The following is a 23,018-nucleotide window of genomic DNA, read 5'->3' on the forward strand; positions in this document are numbered from 1 at the left end:
TAGTTCATAGAAGACATGCATAATTCCCTTCCCTAGATAGAAACCTTGTTGTTGTTTTGCTAAACTCATCTCTCTTCCAATTACGCATATCAAAATTTATCACATATTCAACTGCCTTCTGAGCAGCAACACCTATATATCTAAAATCACATACAACTCAGTTCAGTTCAGTTCAGTTCAGTCGCTCAGTCATGTCTGATTCTTTGTGATCCCATGGACTGCACATGCAAGGCCTCCCTATCCATCACCAACTCCTGGAGTTTACTCAAAGTCATGTCCATTGAGTCGGGATGCCATCCAACCATCTTATCCTCTGTGGTCCCCTTAAATTCCAAAATTAATTCATATATTTCTCCACTAACAAATTTCCCCATACATGTTCCATTGCAACTCTGTATTCTATGTCTAAGTAAAGTAAATAAGTATTAATAGCTCAGTCACGTTCAACTCTTTGCAACCCCATATCAGGCTTCTCTGTCCATGGAATTTTCCATGTAAGAATAGTGGAGTGAAATGTCATTCCCTTCTCCAGGGAATCTTCCAAACCTAGGGATGGAACTCAGGTCTCCTGCATTTCAGGCAGATTCTTTACTGTCTGAGCCACCAAGGAATCTCATTCTATGTCTAGGATATTTCATTTATAGACAATTATCACAGGTAACTTAGAAAGTAAATATTTATTTCTCTCTCCCCTTTATTATTTTTCTTCATAATAATCATCTAATCCTGGTAATCTTTTACCAGAGGTCTCCCAAATGTGGCTGTTCTTTTCTGTCCCTTGTACTCTCGCTTTAGCTTATGCCATTATTATCTCTTTAGGTTAGTACAACAGTCTTTGGTGTATCAGCTTCTGATATCCCTTTCCTAACATAGTGATACACTTCTGTTGACATGATCTAAATTTCAGATTTATACTTTCAGTTCAGAATGCCCAACCACAAATTAAACCTACCCAAAGCCAAATAAATATATGAACATGTAAAAGAACTGGGGAAATGAAAGTCAGCTACCATAAAATCTGAGGAACTCCTAAACTATACAAAGATTTTATAAGACTTAAGTTAAAGGAGGAGATGAAGTCACATCCTAAGAAACTGGTGTTAATTGTGGTAATTCTTAGATTAACCCTAAGAAGCTTTAAAATCAACCAACAGTGTCCCTTTCTCTCTCTGTGGAAATTCATCATCAGCAATGATTTGTATTCTCAGGCTAATTGCAAAAGGTACTTAACTAAGGAAAGCAAGTGCCTGTCCTTCTAGGTCATCAATGGCACACAGAACAAAACAGAAAGCAAACCTCAAAGATGGTAAAGAAAAACTAAAAAGCAGCCCTTTCAAGTAGGGAAATATTTTAACTTGCTTCATTTTCTGAGTAAAGATCTCTTTAGTTTAGCAAATCTTGATCCCCCAACCTGCCTATCTATAAAAATCCAACTAGTTGATAACTCCTGACTTCTTTTCACTGAATTGCCCTTGAAGCTCTCTTTTCAAAGGTTTTCAGAGATACAAATGAAATCATGAAGATTGCCTGTTCCAGAAGAGTACTTCATTCATATCTATGAGGAAAGCAGGAGGATCAAGAAAACCAAGAAGAGAAAGGTAACCAAAATGCTTTCAGAGGAAAGTGATCTAATTCTAAAAGTAGATATTAAAAGCAGATTTTGTCATTGGTAGAGATTTGAGGGGTGTATAATGCTTGCAAAATCAAAAAGAGTCTGCAAGAAAAAAAAAAGAGCAATCTGAGAACAACAAACAAAATGAAATACATTGTGATTAAATATTTTGTTGTATGAAAGTATGCATGATTAAATTAACAAAGGAGTGAATAATCAGCTTTACATCGACAGGCTGGATAAAATCCATATGAGTGGCTGAACTGCTTGTCTGAAAAAATATATATATTTTTTTCCTTCTTCTGACTCATTGATAGTATTCCTTTATCTGGAAAAATGCACATAACATTGAGTTCCACTTGCTTCCATGTTTAGCTTTTCATCTTCCATTTTATGTTCTATACCTTGGAAATGACCAGCAATTTTTATTTCAGTGACGTTCTTTTCAAAGAAGCTCTGGTTTTATTTTTCCTGATGATGGCCTTTCTGGTTACTGCATAACTTTGCTCTCACTATCTTTCTTACATATTACATATTGCCTAACTATGGGAAAAATGTTCTTAAATTCTCACTGACTTTGTAAGAAAAAAAAGATGGCAATTATGCTCATTTTTCTTACCTCCAGTGCCAGCCTTTGGAAGTGTCCATTTCTTCATGGATACTTTTCAACCTAGTCCTCTCACTTCTCATCATACAGCCTTATACTGTAGTCTTATTAGAGTCTTATTTCAGAGCTGAAGAAATAGTGGTCTAGTTCAAGTGACATGTTCATGAACAAAAAGATTTTATTATGTAATTAGAACTTATTACTCAGATATGATTTGTAAGTCAAAACATATTTTCTTTTCCAAAGTATGCAGTTCATGTTCGCAATAGTTGGATGAGGAAACAACTCAAAGAAGATTAATTGGTTTGCTAAAATGTAAGCAAATACAGATAACCCTTGAATAACATGGGGGTTAGGAGTGCTCACCCTCTTCACAGTTGGAAATCCATGTATAACTTATAGTCAGCTATCCATATCTTGGCTCCATATCACATATGAAACCGACCTTGGATCCTATAGTATGATAGTATTTACTATGAAAAAAAAATCCTTGTATAAGTAAACTCATGCAGTCCAAACTCATGTTGTTGAAGGGTCAATAGTAGTAATGTTAATTTAGGGTATAAGGCCTATTGAGAACACCGTAGATCATAAATGATAAATGATATCCTACATGATAAATGTATACCCTATAAAATTAATAAGCATCTACATCACCATTTATAATCTTCTTTCCCCTTACTACTCATGTTCCATAAAAATAAAAGTAAAAATATCATTTATGCTCTCCGAAAAAAGAAACCACTATTAAATCTTATTTTGTGACATGCATACCTGGCCGTTGGTTTATCTTTTTCACATTTAATATGTGACAGATACCATTTTAAGGATTGTATATATTAATTTAATCCTCATAGCCATCTGGTGATGTAGGGTTTTTTTTATTATCCTCAATATACAAAAAGGAAGCTGAGGGCGATCTTAAGATGGCAGAGGAATAGGACGGGGAGACCACTTTCTCCCTCATAAATTCATCAAAAGAACATTTCAATGCTGAGTAAATTACACAAAACAACTTCTGAATGCTGGCAGAGGACATCAGACACCCAGAAAAGCAGATCATTGTCTTCAAAAACAGGTAGGAAAAAATATAAGAGATGAAAAAGGAGACAAAGGAGGTAGGGAGGGAGCTCCACCCTGGGAAGGGAATCTTAGGAAGAGAGGTTTCCAAACACCAGGAAACACTGGCTGCCCAGTCTGTGGCGAGCCTTGGAAGCACAGCGGGCAACATAACAGGAAGGAAAAATAAATAAAACCAACAGATTATGAGCCCGACAGTAACTCCCCCAGCGTAGAGGCAGCGCAAACACCTGCATCCACCACTAGCAAGTGGGGGCAGGGCAGGGAGGCGCAGGAGGTGCCGGCTGTAGTGCTTTGTAAGATTCAGGTGGAACACCCCGCGCGTAACCAGAGTGAACTAACTTGGGCTAGCAAACCAGACTGTGGGATAGCTACCACATGAAAAGCTTGAACATAAGACACCGCCAGGACGGCACACAGAACAAAGGACGGAACAAAAATAGCTGGCTACAGACCATTCCCCTTCGGTGACAGGCAGCCAGAGCCAAAAGGGCTGGAAGGGGGCAATTACAGACCAAGAGAGACATTACCTACCAAAATACAAGCAGGCTTCTTTGCTAACTAAGACTTCTGGGGGTTCTGGACAGTCATCAGCCACCAGAGGAGGGACGCCAGCGATACACCCAGAAATCTGAGCAGCAGAGATGGGAAAGGCGATAAGTCACAGCCACTGTGCTTGCCAAACACCTGAGCTACTCGGACCTGGGAAGGGCACAAAATGCAGGCCCAACCGAATCTGCACCTCTGAGGGCTACCTGAGTGCCAAGCCTGAGCAGCTTAGACCGGGGAGGTGCATGCAGGTGAGGGCTGGCCTCAGACGCCTCTGAGAGCTGCCTGAGCACCAACCCTGAGTGGCTTAGACCGGGGAGGTGCATGCAGCCTAGGCCCGGCCTCAGACAGTTCCCAGCAGAACAATGTAGAGCCTGAGCGGTGTGTGCCCTGAGCAGGGGCAGGCCCAGTGGAGCTGAGACACTGCAAGCAGACACCAGTGTTACTCGTTTGCAGAATCGCTCCCTCCCCACAGCAGGACTGAACAAGTGAGCCTAAAAAAAAAACACAGTGTCCACCACCGCCCCCCCGTGACAGGGTGGAAATCAGAAACTGAAGAGACCAGCAAACAGAAGAAGTTAAACAGAGGGAACCACCTTGGAAGTGACCCAACACTGCCCACACACCAGAGAAATGGCCAGATATATCTTTACTATTTTTACGATCATTCTTTTTTGTTGTTGTTGATATTGTTGTGTGATTGTTTTTTCTTTTCTTTTTCCTCTTCTTTTTTTTTAACCTTTTTAAATTTTTAAGTCCTTTCTTTCTTCTTTAATTTTTATTTTTATAACCTACTATTACTTTCCAAAAAAAAAAAAAGACCCTACTTTTAAAGCAAATGCCATATATACTCTTTTTGTGGTTGTTGTTGTTGTTTTTTAATAATTCTTGTGGCTTTGCTTTTTTTTTTTTTCTTTCTTCTCCTTCTTCTTCCTCTTTTCTTTAATATTGTATTTTTGAAAATCCAACCTCTACTCTAGATTTTCAATCTTTGCTTTTTGGTATTTGTGGTCAATTTTGTACATTTAAAAACCCAATCTTCAGTACCCAATTTTACTTGAGAGCGAGATTACTGGCTTGACCACTATCTCCTCCTTTGGACCCTCCTTTTTCTCCACCAGGTGGCCTCTGTCTCTTCCCTCAGCCTTCTCTTCTCTACCCAACTCTGTGAATCTCTGTGTGTTCCAGACAGTGGAGAACACGTAGGGAACTGGTTACTGGCTGGATCTGTCTCTCTCCTTTTCATTTCCCTCTTTTATCCTCCTGGCCACGTCTGTCTACTTCCTCCCTCTCCTCTTGCCTGTATAACTCTGTGAACATCTCTGAGCAGTCCAGACTGTGGAGTGCACATAAGGAAGTGACTACTGACTAGCTTGCTCTCTCCTCTTTTGATCCCACCTCATCTCATTCCAGTCACCTCTAACTACCCCCTCCCTCTTCTCTTCTCCATGTAACTCAATGAACCTCTCTGGGTGTCCCTCAATGTGGAGAAACTTTTCATCTTTAACCTAGATGTTTTAACATCAGTACTGTATAGATGGAGAAGTCTTGAGGCTACTGTAAAAATAAAACTGAAAACCAGAAGCAGGAGGCTTAAGTCCAAATCCTGAGAACATCAGAGAACTCCTGAATCCAGGGAACATTAATCGATAGGAACTCATCAAATGCCTCCATACCTACACTGAAACCAACACCACACAAGGGCCAACAAGTTCCAGAGCAAGACATACTGTGCAAATTCTCCAGCAACACAGGAACACACCCCTGAGCTTCAATATACAGGCAGCTCAAAGTTACTCCAATACCATTGATGTCTCATAACCCACTACTGGTCACTTCATTGCACTCAGGAGAGAAGAAATCCAGCTCCACCCACCAGAACTCCAACACAAGCCTCCCTAACCAAGAAACCTTGACAAGCCACTGATACAACCCCGCCCACAGTGAGGAAACTCCATAATAAAGAGAACTCCACAAATTCCCAGAATATAGAAAGGCCACACCAAATGCAGTAATATAACCAAGATGAAGAGACAGAGGAATACTCAGCAGGTAAAGGAGCAAGAGAAATGCCCACCAAACCAAACAAAGGAGGAAGAGATAGGGAATCTACCTGAGAAAGAATTCTGAATATTAATAGTGAAAATGATCCAAAATCTTGAAATTAAAATGGAATCAGAGATAAATAGCCTGGAGACAAGGATTGAGAAGATGCAAGAAAGGTTCAAGTACCTAGAAGAAATAAAAAAAGTGTCAATATATAATGAATAATGCAATAAATGAGATCAGAAACACTCTGGAGGCAACAAATAGTAGAATAACGGAGGCAGAAGTTAGGATTAGTGAAATAGAAGATAGAATGGTAGAAATAAATGAATCAGAGAGGGAAAAAGAAAAATGAATTAAAAGAAATGAGGACAATCTCAGAGACCTCCAGGACAATATGAAACGCTCCAACATTCAAATTATAGGAGTCCCAGAAGAAAAAGACAAAAAGAAAGACCATGAGAAAATACTTGAGGAGATAATAGTTGAAAACTTCCCTAAAATGGGAAAGGAAATAATCACTGAAAGCAAAGAAACCCAGAGAGTTTCAAATAGGATAAACCCAAGGCGAAACACCCCAAGACACATATTAAACATGTTAACAAAGATCAAACACAAAGAACAAATATTAAAAGCAGCAAGGGAAAAACAACAAATAACACACAAGGGGATTCCCATAAGGATAACAGCTGATCTTTCAATAGAAACTCTTCAGGCCAGGAGGGAATGGCAAGCCACATTTAAAGTGATGAAAGGAAATAACCTACAGCCCAGATTACTGTACCCAGCAAGGATCTCATTCAAATACAAAGGAGAAATCAAAAGCTTTACAGACAAGCAAAAGGTGAGAGAATTTAGCACCATCAAACCAGCTCTCCAACAAATGCTAAAGGATATTCTCTATACAGGAAACACAAAAAGGGCATATAAACCAGAACCCAAAGTAGTAAAGTAAATGGCAACGGGATCATACTTATCAATAATTACCTTAAACCTAAATGGGTTGAATGCCCCAACCAAAAGGCAAAGACTGGCTGAATAGATACAAAAACAAGACCCCTATATATGCTGCCTACAAGAGACTGACCTTAAAACAAGGGACACATACGGACTGAAATTGAAGGGCTGGAAAAAGATATTCCACACAAATAGAGACCAAAAGAAAGCAGGAGTAGCAATACTCATAGCCGATAAAATAGACTTTAAAACAAAGGCTGTGAAAAGAGACAAAGAAGGCCACTACATAATGATCAAAGGATCAATCCAAGAAGAAGATATAAAAATTATAAATATATATGCACCCAATATTGGAGCACCACGATATGTAAGAAAAATGCCAACAAGTATGAAAGGGGAAATTAACAGTAACACAATAATAGTGGGAGACTTTAATACCCCACTCACACCTATGGACAGAACAACTAAACAGAAAATTAACAAAGAAATGCAAACTTTAAATGATACAATAGACCAGTTAGACCTAGTTTATACTATACGACATTTCACCCCAAAACAATGAATTTCACCTTTTTCTCAAGTGCGCACGGAACCTTCTCCAGGATAGATCACATCCTGGGCCATAAATATAACCTTGATAAATTCAAAAAACTTGAAATCATTCCAAGCATCTTTTCACCATAATGCATTAAGATTAGATGTCAATTACAGGAAAAAAAAAAACTATTAAAAATTCCAACATATGGAGGCTGAACAACACGCTTCAGAATAATCAACAAATCACAGAAGAAATCAAAAAAATCAAAATATGCATAGAAACAAATGAAAATGAAAACACAACAACCCAAAACCTCTGGGACACTATAAAAGCAGTGCTAAGAGGAAAGTTCATAGCAATACAGGCATACCTCAAGGAACAAGAAAAAAGTCAAACAAATAACCTAACTCTACACCTAAAGCAACTAGAAAAGGAAGAAATGGAGAACCCCAGAGTTAGCAGAAGGCAAGAAACCTTAAAAATTAGGGCAGAAATAAATGCAAAAGAAACAAAAGAGACCATAGCAAAAATCAACAAAGCCAAAACCTGGTTCTTTGAAAGAATAAATATAATTGACAAACCATTATCCAGATTCATCAAGAAACAAAGAGAGCAAAAACAAATCAATAAAATTAGAAATGAAAATGGAGAGATCACAACAGACAACACGAAATAAAAAGGATCATAAGAGACTACTATCTGCACTTATATGCCAATAAAATGGACAACGTGGAGGAAATGGACAAATTCTTAGAAAAGCACAACTTTCCAAAACTGAACCAGGAAGAAATAGAAAATCTTAACAGACCCATCACAAGCATGGAAATTGAAACTGTAATCAGAAATTTTCCAGCAAACAAAAGCCCAGGTCCAGACAGCTTCACAGCTGAATTCTACCAAAAATTTCGAGAAGAGCTAACACCTATCCTACTCAAACTCTTCCAGAAAATTGCAGAGGAAGGTAAACTTCCAAACTCATTCTATGAGGCCACCATCACCCTAATACCAAAACCTGACAAAGATGTCACAAAAAAAGAAAGCTACAGGCCAATATCGCTGATGAACATAGATGCAAAAATCCTCAACAAAATTCTAGCAATCAGAATCCAACAACACATTAAAAAGATCATACACCATGACCAAGTGGGCTTTATCCCAGGGATGCAAGGATTCTTCTATATCTGCAAATCAATCCATGTAATTCACCACATTAACAAATTAAGAAATAAAAGCCATATGATTATCTCAATAGATGCAGAGAAGGCCTTTGACAAAATTCAACATCCATTTATGATAAAAACTCCCCAGAAAGCAGAAATAGAAGGAACATACCTCAACATAATAAAAGCTATATAGGACAAACCCACAGCAAACATTATCATCAATGGCGAAAAATTGAAAGCATTTCCCCTAAAGTCAGGAACAAGACAAGGGTGCCCACTTTCACCGCTACTGTTCAACATAGTTCTGGAAGTTTTGGCCACAGCAACCAGAGCAGAAAAAGAAATACAAGAAATCCAAATTGGAAAAGAAGAAGTAAAACTCTCACTGTTTGCAGATGACATGATCCTCTACATAGAAAACGCTAAAGACTCCACCAGAAAACTACTAGAGCTAATCAATGAATATAGTAAAGTTGCAGGATATAAAATCAACACACAGAAATCCCCTGAATTCCTATACACTAATAATGAGAAAGTAGAAAAAGAAATTAAGGAAACAATTCCATTCACCATTGCAACGAAAAGAATAAAATACTTAGGAATACATCTACCTAAAGAAACTAAAGACCTATATATAGAAAACTATAAAACACTGATGAAAGAAATCAAAGAGGACACTAATAGATGGAGAAATATACCATGTTCATGGATTGGAAGACTCAATATAGTGAAAATGAGTAGAGTACCCAAAGCAATCTACAGATTCAATGCAATCCCTATCAAGCTACCAGCCACATTTTTCACAGAACTAGAACAAATAATTTCAAGATTTGTATGGAAATACAAAAAATCTCGAATAGCCAAAGCAATCTTGAGAAAGAAGAATGGAACTGGAGGAATCAACCTGCCTGACTTCAGGCTCTACTACAAAGCCACAGTCATCAAGAGAGTATGGTACTGGCACAAAGACAGAAATATAGATCAATGGAACAAAACAGAAAGCCCAGAGATAAATCCACACACATATGGACACCTTATCTTTGACAAAGGAGGCAAGAATATACAATAGAGAAAAGACAATCTCTTTAACAAGTGGTGCTGGGAAAACTGGTCAACCACTTGTAAAAGAATGAAACTAGATCACTTTCTAACACCCCACACAAAAATAAAGTCAAAATGGGTTAAAGATCTAAACATAAGACCAGAAACTATAAAACTCCCGGAGGAGAACATAGGCAAAAGACTCTCTGACATAAACCACAGCAGGATCCTCTATGATCCACCTCCCAGAATACTGGAAATAAAATAAAAAATAAACAAATGGGATCTAATTAAAATTAAAAGCTTCTGCACAACAAAGGAAACTATAAACAAGGTGAAAAGACAGTCTTCGGAATGGGAGAAAATAATAGCAAATGAAGCAACTGACAAACAACTAATCTCAAAAATATACAAGCAACATATGCAGCTCAATTCCAGAAAAATAAACGACCCAATCAAAAAATGGGTCAAAGAATTAAATAGACATTTCTCCAAAGAAGACATACAGATGGCTAACAAACACATGAAAAGATGCTCAACATCACTCATTATCAGAGAAATGCAAATCTAAACCACAATGAGGTACCACTTCACACCAGTCAGAATGGCTGTGATCCAAAAATCTGCAAGCAGTAAATGCTGGAGAGGGTGTGGAGAAAAGCGAACCCTCTTACACTGTTGGTGGGAATGCGAACTAGTACAGCCACTAAGGAGAACAGTGTGGAGATTCCTTAAAAAATTGCAAATAGAACTGCCATATGACCCAGCAATCCCACTTCTGGGCATACACACCGAGGAAACCAGAATTGAAAGAGAGACGTGAACCCCAATATTCATCGCAACACTGTTTATAATAGCCAGGACATGGAAGCAACCTAGATGTCCATCAACAGATGAATGGACAAGAAAGCTGTGGTACATATACACAATGGAGTGTTGCTCAGCCATTAAAAAGAATACATTTGAATCAATTCTAATGAGATGAATGAAACTGGAACCAATTATACAGAGTGAAGTAAACCAGAAAGAAAAACACCAATACAGTATACTAACACATATATATGGAATTTAAAAAGATGGTAATGATAACCCTGTACGTGAGACAGCAAAAGAGACACAGATGTATAGATGGACTTTTGGACTCTGAGGGAGAGAGAGATGGTGGGATGATTTGGGAGAATGGCACTGAAACATGTATACTATCAGGTACGAAACAAATTGCCAGTCTATGTTCGATGCAGGATACAGGATGCTTAGGGCTGGTGCATGGGGATGATCCAGAGAGATGATATGGGGTGGGAGGTGGGAGGGGGGTTCAAGATTGGGAACTCATGTACACCCGTGGTGGATTCATATATTCAATGTATGGCAAAACCAATACAGTATTGTAAAATAAAATAAAGTAAAAATAAAAATTAAAAAAATAATAAATTAAAAAAAAAAAAAAAGGAAGCTAATATGTGGACAAGTTAGGTAATTTCCATAGCTTACATAGCCGCTAAGAAGAGCTAGGATTTGAAGTCAGGCTGTTTAGCTTCAAAGTCTTTACTTTTAATAACTATGCTATATTGTCTTTCAGCTGTAAATGTCAAATATTTAAATGTAAAAAAGAAAGTTGTTTCCAGTCTTTTAACTTTCTTCACATATCTTTTGATATGATGAAATGCACATAAAGAATGTTATCTTGTCACTATCTAAATAGCGTAAAGAAGATATTATTTGAAATTAAAAATAAAAGAGTCCAATGAAATACAAACTACTGGGAATGAAATGGGGATTATTTGTTTCTATTATCAATATCATATCCTATCTCTAGAGAATAGATAAGTTACCCACTGAGTTAAAAGCTTGAATTGATATCTTCTACATAAATATATCATGTTTAATACCTTCACTGAGTAAAGGAGAAATGATGGATTTGACATTTTCTGGAGATATATTTAACAGTTTGGGCTATCCCTTGACTAGAAAGGACAATTCTTTTAGTTCTAGAGTAAACAAGATAGAGGTTAAGCATATATAGAATAAGATTATATGCTGACACAAAGGCACTGTTCTAAAAGGCAGTGAGTACGCATGAGTTAGTATTCAGTAAATTTTTGCTGTTTGCTTGGGTGAAAGTGCACTCCTATCCCATGAGGTCCTTACCTATCCCATGAGGTTGTTTGGAAAATCAAGACTAATAAAAAATATGTGTAAAAAGCAGGACATAATATTAAGGTGCTATTTTATAGCACTAGTGATTAGTGCAATAGGAGTCAATGCATACACTTTATACCCTCTTCATTCTTAAAATGAGTTATGAAGATTGATCTTAAATGATGACTGGGATTACAGCAAGCATGGCAAATAGTGGAGAGAACCTCAGATTTGTAGAAAGGACAATAAAGAAGGTATAGAAATATGCATGAAAGGTAAAGAGCCAGAAGACAAATAGTTTAGGTTTGTAGGCTACAGACAGCCTTTATTGTCATGTATTTTCCTTCTTTTTTCTCCTCAACCATATAAAAATGTGAAGAAAAAAAAATATATTCTTTGCTGGAGGACTGTAACCTAAGTATTCAACAGTCCAGATATGGCCAGTAAATTACAATATGACAATGCCCAGTTTAGAATGACTATGAAGAATTCTGCCTGACTAAATTGAGAGTTTAATACTGAACAATAGTGGTAGAGAAGTTTGGAAAGAAAAGATAAAGCCATACTATTGAAAACATCAAAAGCCAGAATGAACCATAGGTCTTGGATTTAATTTTATTCCCTAAATGTAGGTTTAGGGAATATTTATATGCCAGTTAATTTAGCATGTCTTTTACCATTAAGCCACATTGTTCTCATTGATCCCAGGAAATCAGATGGAGTATGTTTATTTGAACAGGACCATTAAACCCCATTTTGCATTATCTCTTATAAGGTGGTGTCAAAACATTCTCTCTCTCTCTCTCTCTTTTTTTTTTTTTTTAATATCTATTGCTTCTGAAGGTACACCTTTTAATGAAATCCAATGACTGCTGATGTTGATATGTTGACCTTGGATGTTCTGATGCACATATTAAATGAAGACCATATGTGGCAGTTTTCTTTGGAAATGATGTGTATTTTTGTACTTGTGAAATCAAGGGAACTGTTATTGAAACTCAGATCCTAAGTTTTGTATTTGCTCACAGTTGGGGTTTCCCTAAGCCCTGGTAAGTATACAGTACATGCTTAGTTATGAGTTTCCTGCTAAAAACTCAGAGGTCTTGAAAAGTCCCTGAATCTTCCCAACATCTTTATTATCCATACTTGTGAAATCCCAAGACAGTGGCTTTCATAGTATGATATGTGAGAAAGAACATATGTGGTACATATTACAGATACTATATACGGGAAATAATTTGTTATTTGAATTATTCATCCTGATAAATCAATTTATTATAAGATATATGCAGCTGTTATGGAAATACGGAGAAATGTAGAAATGACAGCTTCAGCATCAATCCTTCCAATGAACATTCAGGACTAATTTCCTTTAGGATGGACTGGTTGGATCTCCTTGAAGTCCAAATGACTCTCAAGAGTCTTCTCCAACATCACAGTTCAAAAACATCAATTCTTCAGTGCTCATCTTTCTTTATAATCCAACTCTCACATCCATATATGACCAATGGAAAAACCATAGCTTTGACTAGATGGACATTTGTTGTCAAAGTAATGTCTCTGTCTTTTAATATGCTGTCTAGGTTGGTCATAACTTTTCTTCCAAGGAGCAAGCGTCTTTTAATTTCATGGCTGCAGTCATCATCTGCAATGATTTTGGAGCCACAAAAGATAAAGTCTATCACTCTTTCCACTGTTTCCCGATCTACTTGGCATGAAATGATGGGACCAGATGCCATGATCTTAGTTTTCTGAATGTTGAGCTTTAAGACAACTTTTCCACTCTCCTCTTCACTTTCATCAAGAGCCTCTTTAGTTCTTCTTTGCTTTCTGCCATAAGGGTGGTGTCATCTGCATATCTGAAGTTATTGATATTTCTCCAAGCAATCTTGATTCCAGCTTGTGCTTCATCCAGCCCAACATTTCTCATGATGTACTCTGCATATAAGTTAAATAAGCAAGGTGACAATAAACAGCCTTGACTTACTCCTTTCCCTATTGGGTTCCAGTCTGTTGTTCCATGCCCAGTTCTAACTGTTGCTTCCTGACCTGCATACAGATTTCTCAAGAGCCAGGTCAGGTGGTCTGGTATTCCCATCTCTTTCAGAATTTTCCAGAGTTTGTTATGGTCCACACAGTCAAAGGCTTTGGCATAATCAATAAAGCAGAAAGATGTTTTTCTGGAACTCACTTGCTTTTTCAATAATCCAATGGATATTTGCAATTTGAACTCTGGTTCTTTTGAGTTTCTAAACCCAGCTTGAACATCTGGAAGTTCACAGTTCACATATTGCTGAAGCCTGGCTTAGAGAATTTTGAGCATTTCTTTATTAGCAGGTGAGATGGGTGCAATTGTGTGGTAGTTTGAACATTATTTAGCATTGCCTTTCTTAAGGATTGAAATGAAAACTGACCTTTTCCAGTCCTGTGGCCACTGCTGAGTTTTCCAAATTTGCTGGCATATTGAGTGCAACAATTTCACAGCTTCATTTTTTAGGATTTGAATTAGCTCAACCGGAATTCCATCATCTCCACTAGCTTTGTTCATATTGATGCTTTCTAAGGCCCATTTGACTTCACATTCCAGGATGTCTGGCTCTAGGTTGGTGATCACACCATCGTGATTATCTGGGTCATGAAGACCTTTTTTGTACAGTTCTTCTGTGTATTCTTGCCACCTCTTCTTAATATCTTCTGCTTCTCTTAGGTCCATACCATTTCTGTCCTTTATAGTGCCTATCTTTGCATGAAATGTTCCCTTCTTATCTCTAATTTTCTTGAAGAGAATTCTAGACTTTCCCATTCTATTGTTTTTCTGTATTTCTTTGCACTGACCACTGAGGAAGCCTTTCTTTTTCTTTTTTTTTTAATTTTTACTTTATTTTACTTTACAATACTGTATTGGTTTGACCATCATCAACATGATTCTGCCACAGGTGTGTATGAGTTCCCAATCCTGATCCCCCCTCCCACCTCCCTCCCCATACCATCTCTGTGGGTCATCCCAGTGCACCAGCCTCAAACATCCTGTATCCTGCATTTAACCTAGACTGGTGATTCATTTCTTACATGATAGTATACATGTTTCAATGCCATTCTCCCAAATCATCCCACCCTCTGCCTCTCCGACAGAATTCAAAAGTCTGTTCTATACATCTGTGTCTCTTTTGCTGTCTTGCATACAGGGTTATCATTACCATCTTTCTAAATTTCATATATATGTGTTAATATACTGTATTGGTGTTTTTCTTTCTGGCTTACTTAACTCTCTATAATCAGCTCCAGTTTCATCCACCTCATTAGAATTGATTCAAATGTATTCTTTTCAATGGCTGAGTATACACAGGCATATACTCCATTGTGTATATGTACCACAGCTTTCTTATCCATTCATCTGCTGATGGACATCTAGGTTGCTTCCATGTCCTGGCTATTATAAACAGTGCTGCGATGAACATTGGGGTGCACTTGTCTCTTTCAGTTCTGGTTTCCTCGGTGTGTGTGCCCAGCAGTGGGATTCCTGGGTCATAAGGCAGTTCTATTTGTAGTTTTTTAAGGAATCTCCACACTGTTCTCCATAGTGGCTGTACTAGTTTGAGGAAGGCTTTCTTATCTCTCCTTGATATTCTTTCAGTTCAGTTCAGTTCAGTCGCTCAGTCGTGTCCGACTCTTTGCTACCCCATGAATTGCAGCATGCCAGGCCTCCCTGTCCATCACCATCTCCCAGTGTTCACTCTGACTCAACGTCCATCGAGTCCATGATGCCATCCAGCAATCTCATCCTCAGTCATCCCGTTCTCCTCCTGTCCCCAATCCCTCCCAGCATCAGAGTCTTTTCCAATGAGTCGACTCTTCCCATGAGGTGGCCAAAGTACTGGAGCTTCAGCTTTAGCATCATTCCTTCCAAAGAAATCCCAGGGTTGATCTCCATCAGAATGGACTGGTTGGATCTCCTTGCAGTCCAAGGGACTCTCAAGAGTCTTCTCCAACACCACAGTTCAAAAGCATCAATTCTTCAGTGCTCAGCTTTGATATTCTTTAGAAGTTTGCATATCAAATGGCTATATCTTTCCTTTCCTCCCTTGCCTTTGGCTTCTCTTCTATTCACAGCTACTTGCAAGGCCTCCTTAGACAACTATTTTGCCTTTTTGCATTTCTTTTTCTTAGGGATGTTCTTGATCCCTTCTTCCTCTACAATGTCATGAACCTCTGTCCATAGTTCTTCAGGCACTCTGTCTATCAGATCTAATCCCTTGAATCTATTTTTCACTTCCACTGTATAATTGTAAGGGATTTGATTTAGGTCAAAGCTGAATGCTCTAGTAATTTTCCTTACTTCAATTTTAGTCTGAATTTGGCAACAAAGAGTTCATGGTCTGTTCCACAGTCAGCTCCTGGTCTTATTTTTGCTGACTGCATAGAACTTCTCCATCTTTGCCTTCAAGGAATATAGTCAATCTGATTTCAGTATTGACCATCTGATGATGTCTGTGTGTACAGTCTTCTCTTGTGTTGTTGGAAAAGGGTCTTTGCTATGACCAATTTACCTCTCCTAATATATGATATTTATATGTACACAAGCTGGAATCAAGATTTCCAGGAAAAATATCAATAACCTCAGATATACAGATGACACCACAGTTATGGCAGAAAACTAAGGATAACTAAAGAGCCTGTTGATGAAAGTGAAAGAGGAGAGTGAAAAAGTTGGCTTAAAGCTCAACATTCAGAAAACGAAGATCATGGCATCCAGTCCCATCACTTCACGGGAAATAGATGGGGAAACAGTGGAAACAGTGTCAGACTTTATTGGGGGGGGCGGTGCTCCAAAATCACTGCAGATGGGGACTGCAGCAATGAAATTAAAAGATGCTTACACCTTGGAAGCAAAGTTATGACCAACCTAGATAGCATATTGAAGAGCAGAGACATTGCTTTGCCAACAAAGGTCCGTCTAGTCAAGGCTATGGTTTTCCAGTAGTCATGTATGGATGTGAGAGTTGGACTGTGAAAAAGGCTGAGTGCCGAAGAATTGATGCGTTTGAACTTTGGTGTTGGAGAAGACTCTTGAGAGTCCCTTGAACTGCAAGGAGATCCAACAAGTCCATTCTGAAGGAGATCAGTCCTGGGATTCTTTGGAAGGAATGATGCTAAAGCTGAAACTCCAGTACTTTGGCCACCTCATGAGAAGAGTTGACTCATTGGAAAAGACTCTGATGCTGGGAGGGATTGGGGGCAGGAGGAGAAGGGGACGACAGAGGGTGAGATGGCTGGATGGCATCACCGACTCGATGGACGTGAGTCTGAGTGAACTCCGGGAGTTGGTGATGGACAGGGAAGCCTGGCATGCTGCGATTCATTGGGTCACAAAGATTCGGACACGACTGAGCGACTGAACTGACTGACTGACTGATTCATGATGAATTTAATTTGAAGAAAAAACTTTTTAAATTGATTACCTATGCAGTTATCCATAATGAGTTTTTTCTTCTGCAAATTCACTATACTTTGACCAATACTTTGATTTGTTTATTATTGCTGATGGGAAAAATTACCTTTTAGAATAATTCTAATCAACCATAACCTAAAGAGTTATTTCCTGATTGCTTCATAATGTCATGAAGAGTTTATGATAGTTATAGGTCAGAAGAGTTAGGACTGTGAGATTTCATATATCTCAAATTTTGTACTATGTGTGATCATTAGAGGTGAATGAACATGGTTAGCCATAGGCACATTAAAATTTAGTTAGTATAGACTGACTGAGAGATGAGAAGCCAAGGTTATATTTGGAGGCTTTTTCTCATTTTTTGTATTATGAAGGTCTACTATACGTAGTTATTCTTTGGGTTTCCTCTTTCTTCTAATTATTAAAATATAAAAATATCAAGAAATTTTCAAAATTTTGTGGCCATGGTGAATAATATATAGGTCTTATGAATAAATAAAACCCAGCTTTCTCCAAAAAAAGGGGAGAGGGTTATAAAGTAAATAAAAATAAAATACAAAAGAAAACAGATGTCATATCAAGAAGAAATTTAGCACAAAGCTGTCTATAAGTGGTGTGGCATTTTGGGGATGAAGAAAACTACTTCCTTTTAACTACTTGCCATACGAATTAAATGTGTCTCTTTTAGTGAGATGACTGTTTTATCAACTATTACTTTTGATGAATATATTTTAAAATTGAAACTAAAATGCAATTTTGAACTTTCCAAAGCAAGACATGCATATCACAGCAGGGGAGAAAGGAGAAGCTGAAGGTCAAAGGGGAAATTCCTCATGCTAGAACTTGTTTTTGCAAGTTATGCCAATATCCACAATTTCACCATTGCTGACCTTCAATGAAGAGGACACAGTGAATTAAAAAAAAATTGAGAAGAGAGCTTGATAGCTATCCATAATCTCATGTACAAACTACTTGAAAACAGCAACAAAATTCTTATCATGCCATACAAATTTTTCTTTTAGAAAAAAATTTATTTTTATTAACTTCTTTAACAACAAAATAATCTGGACTGAGGAATAGCCAATTAACAATGTTGTGACAGTTTCAGGTGAACTCTGATGGGACTCAGCCATACATATACATTTATCCATTCTCCCACCAAGGCCCTTCCCATCCAGGCTGGCACATAACATTTTTCTCATTAAATTAGCCATACTATCATTTCTTAAAGAAATACTAGCCATACTAGCATTTCTTAAAGTAATAACTACAAATTGGACTACATTTTTAATTAAAATTCAATGTAATGATTTTTTTTAATGTTAATGCACTTTGAAATTATCAGCAAAGCCACAAGTTAGAGTATTATTTTAAAAAGACAAGAAATAACTATTAAAATTTTAATGTATGGCAAAAAAAAAAACAAAAATTGGTGTATTTACCAAAATATCAGGAGAGATCAAATACAGTTATCTTTCATTGAATTTAAATAGAATATTACGTTTCGTATACTACTTTACTTAATGTCATTTTCCCACAATAAAAATTATAAATGTTTTTAATAAGATGAAGACCTCCTGAGTTTCTCACAGATATGTATATATTTATATATATATATATATATGCCTTGCTAATCCTTCAAATTCTCAGGCATGAGAAGAAAGAGTACTGTTATATAATAGAAAGATCTATCTACTAAGCATCAAGAAAATTTAGGCTTTAATACAAATACAGTCTCTAATTCACTACATGACTTTTAAAGATTATTTAAATTCTTTCAGCCTTTATTTTCTTATCTATAGCTTGAAAGCTTTGGGCTGAACTAGTCTCATCTGCAAACTTCTTTCAGAAATTGATGTTGTACTCATGAGAATCTTGAGCTATTTTCAATATTTTATAGTATTCTATGAAATAAAAATATGATTTCATTACTTCAAGCTAAAATTTTATAAGTTTAATGTAATTCCTGAAGACACGATATTAGGGTATTTGATCAAAGAGAGTGTGTGTGTGTGTGTTTTTTTTTTTTTTTTTTTTTTTTGGTAGGTACATATTTTGAAAATGTAGGACTTGTGTGGAAGAGAACATTGAAAGCACTTTCTCTAAGGCACCAAAATATTACTTTTTTGTATTTAACTACTTTGAACCAATCCTGCCACAGTTCAAAGGTATTCTTTTACTTTGAAGTGTTGTAAATTGGGGATTTTGTGGTTTTATCTTGTGTGTGTACTCAGTCACTCAGTCTTGTCCAACTGTGATTCTTTGTGTTTTTATCTTACATTGAATATTTTCATTCATATATTGTCTAACAATAATACGTGAAATCAATACTACAATTAGTTTAGATGCTTAGAATCTTCTCACTTAAGATTATATTGTGTGGGAAAGTACTGTTGTTCAGTTGCTCAGTCATGCTTGACTCTTTGTGACCCCGTGGACTGTAACACATCAGGCTTCCCTGTCTTTCACCACTTCCTGGAGCTTGCTCAAACTCATGTTCATTGAATCGGTGATGCCATCCAACCATCTTGTCCTCTGTCATCCCCTACTCCTTCAGTCATCAACCTTTCCCAGAATCAGGGTCTTTTCAAATGAGTCAGCTCTTCACATAGGTGGTCAAAGTATTGGAGCTTCAGCTTCAGCATCAATCCTTCAAATAGATATTCAGGATTGATTTCCTTTAGGATCTCCTTGCAGTTGAAGGGACTGTCAAGAGTCTTCCCCAATATCACAGTTCAAAAGCATCAATTCTTCAGTGCTCAGCCTTCTTTATGGTCCAACTCTCACATCCATACATGATTACTGGAAAAAAACATAGCTTTGACTAGATAAACCCTTGTCAGCAAGGTAATATCTCTGCTTTTAAATACACTGTCTAGGTTTGCCATAGCTTTTCTTCCAAGGAGAAAGAGTATTTTAATTTCATGGCTGCAGTCACCATCTACAGTGATTTTGGAGCCCAAGAAAATAAAATCTGTCACTGCTTCCATTGTTTCCCCATATATTTGCCATGAAGTGATGGGACTGGATGCCTTGATCGCCCTTTTTTGAATGTTGAGTTATAAGCCAGCTTTTCACTCTCCTCTTTCACCTTCATCAAAAGGCTGTTTAGGTTTTTTTGCTTTCTAACATAAAGGTAGTGTCATCTGCATATCTGAGGTTACTGATATTTCTCCCAGCAATCTTGATTCCAGCTTGTGCTTCATCCAGTCTGGCATTTTGCATGGTGTATTCTGCATAGAAGTTAGATAAGCAGGGTGACAACATACAACCTTGACATATTCCTTTGCCAATTTTAAAACATTCTGTTGTTCCTTGTCTGATTCTAACTGTTGGTTCTTTATCTGCATACAGGTTTCTCAGAAGGCAGGTAAGGTAGTCAGGTTTTCCCATCTCTTTAAGAATTTTCCACTTTTTTTCTGAACCAAACAGTCTAAGGCTTTAGCATAGCCAATGAAGCAGAGATAGATGGTTTCCTGGAATTGTCTTGCTTTTCCTATGCTTCAGTGGATGTTGGCAATTTGATCTCTGGTTCCTCTGCTTTTTCTAAAACTAGCTTGAACATCTGGAATTTCTTGGTTCATGTATTGTTGAAACCTAGCTTGGACAGTCTTTGGCATTACTTTGCTAGCATGTAAAATAAGTGTAGTTGTTGAGTAGTTTGAACGTTCTTTGGCATTACCCTTCTTTGGGATTGGAAAGAAAACTGACCTTTTCTAGTTCTGTGGTCACTGCTGAGTTTTCCAAATTTGCTGGCATACTGAGTGTAGCACTTTCAAAGCATCATCTTTTAGGACTTGAAATAGCTCAACTGAAATTTTGTCACCTCCACTAGCTTTGCTCGTAGTGATGCTTCCTAAGGCCCACTTGACTTCACATTCCAGAATGCCTGGCTCTAGGTGAGAGATCACACCATCGTGATTATCTGGATCGTGAACATCTTTTTTGTATAGTTCTTCTGTGTATTCTTGCCACCTCTTCTTAATATCTTCTGCTTCTGTTAGGTCCATACCATTTCTGTCCTTTATTGCATCCATCTTTGCCTGAAATATTTCCTTTGTATCTCTACTTTTCTTAACAAGATCTCTAATCTTTCCCATTCTCTTCTTTCCCTCTATTTCTTTACATTGATTCCTTAGGAATGCTTTCTTATTGCTATTCTTTGGAACTCTGCATTCATATGGGTATATCTCTCCATTCTCCTTTCCCTTTGGCTTCTCTTCTTTCCTCAGCTATTTGTAAGACCTCTTCAGACAACCATTTTGTCTTTTTGGATTTCTTCTTTGGGATGGTTTTGATCACCACTTCCTGCCAATGTTACAGACTTTCACCCATAGTTATTCTGGCTCTCTGCCTATCAGATCTAATCCCTTGAATCTTTTTGTCACTTTCACTGTATAATTGTTAAGGACTTGGTTTAGGTCATACCTGAATGACCTAGTAGTTTTCCCTACTTTATTCAGTTTAAGTCTGAATTTGGCAATAAGGTGTTCATGATCTGAGCCACACTCAGCTCCTGGTCCTGTTTTTGCCAACTGTATACAGCTTCTTCATCTTCTGCTGCAAAGAATATAATCAATCTCATTTCGATATTGGCCATCTGGTGATGTCCATGTGTAGAGTCTTCTCTTGTGTTGTTGGAAGAGGGTGTTTGCTATGTTCAGTGAGTTCTCTTGGCAAAATTCTGTTATCCTTTGCCCTGCTTCATTTTGTATTCTAAGGCTAAACTTGCCTATTACTCCATATTTCTTGACTTCTTACAATTTCATTCCAGTCCCCAGTGATGAAAAGGATATATATATATATTTTTTTTTTTTGTACTGGTGGGAGAGTATAGGGGACCAAAATTTGTTACCCCATAAGATGTCTCTTTGGTATGTGGCCTGTTGCAATGAAGGCCCAAAAGATTAAGAAAGATCCATTGACCTTTCCCCTAACTGCCAAAAGGGGTTTGGATAAAGGACCTATTCCAGAAAAGGAGTTCTTAGATAAATAGCATGAGTATGATATGAACTAGGTTTGGTAGGCAGGGAGGAGCCTAGCAAAGTCTGCTGCTGCTGCTATGTCACTTCAGTCATGTCCGACTCTGTGTGACCCCATAGATCACAGCCCACTAAGCTCCCCCATCCCTGGGATTCTCCAGGCAAGAACACTGGAGTGGGTTTCCATGTCCTTCTCCAGTGCATGAAAGTGAAAAGTGAAAGTGAAGTCACTCAGTCGGGTCTGACCCTCAGCGACCCTATGGACTGCAGCCTATCAGGCTCCTCCGTCCACGGGATTTTCCAGGCAAGGGTACTGGAGTGGGTTAGTAAAGTTTTTCTCACTGTCCCCTTATTTATTTATGGCTCAGCAAAAATTCATAATCAAACATTTTATCTTTTTCTGCTTCCTGTGAATTGCTTTCCTTAACTTTGAAGTGCCAAATCCCCAATCTTTTCCTTCTCAGATGGCATATAAGCTTCATTTGCTTTGCTTATTCTTAGGCTCCATATTCTTATTCAACCCCTCACCAAATGTTCATAATTGAACTTGATTTTCTCCTTTTAACTTACCTCATGTCATTACTCTACAGATGGTATGGTTGGCAGGATTAACATCTCTGGTTGAACTCTGCAGAAGCTGAGAGATCCTGAAGCATCTTATAAGAGTCCACAAATGGTAGGAATTCATACCACATCAGTCTTCCAGATCTCTGCCTGCAGGAGCTGTTGGAAGTATCATTGGTAAGAGCCTTTTTTCTCTTTTCTAAATTTATATTATCAGGAGAAACGTGTAGAGCTATTTTCTTGGGCTTAGCTACTCTGGTAAATTTGGTAGTGTTTTATCGGTTTTATTGA

The sequence above is a fragment of the Capra hircus genome, chromosome 1, assembly GCF_001704415.2.
Source record: "Capra hircus breed San Clemente chromosome 1, ASM170441v1, whole genome shotgun sequence".
Lineage (NCBI taxonomy): Eukaryota > Metazoa > Chordata > Mammalia > Artiodactyla > Bovidae > Capra > Capra hircus.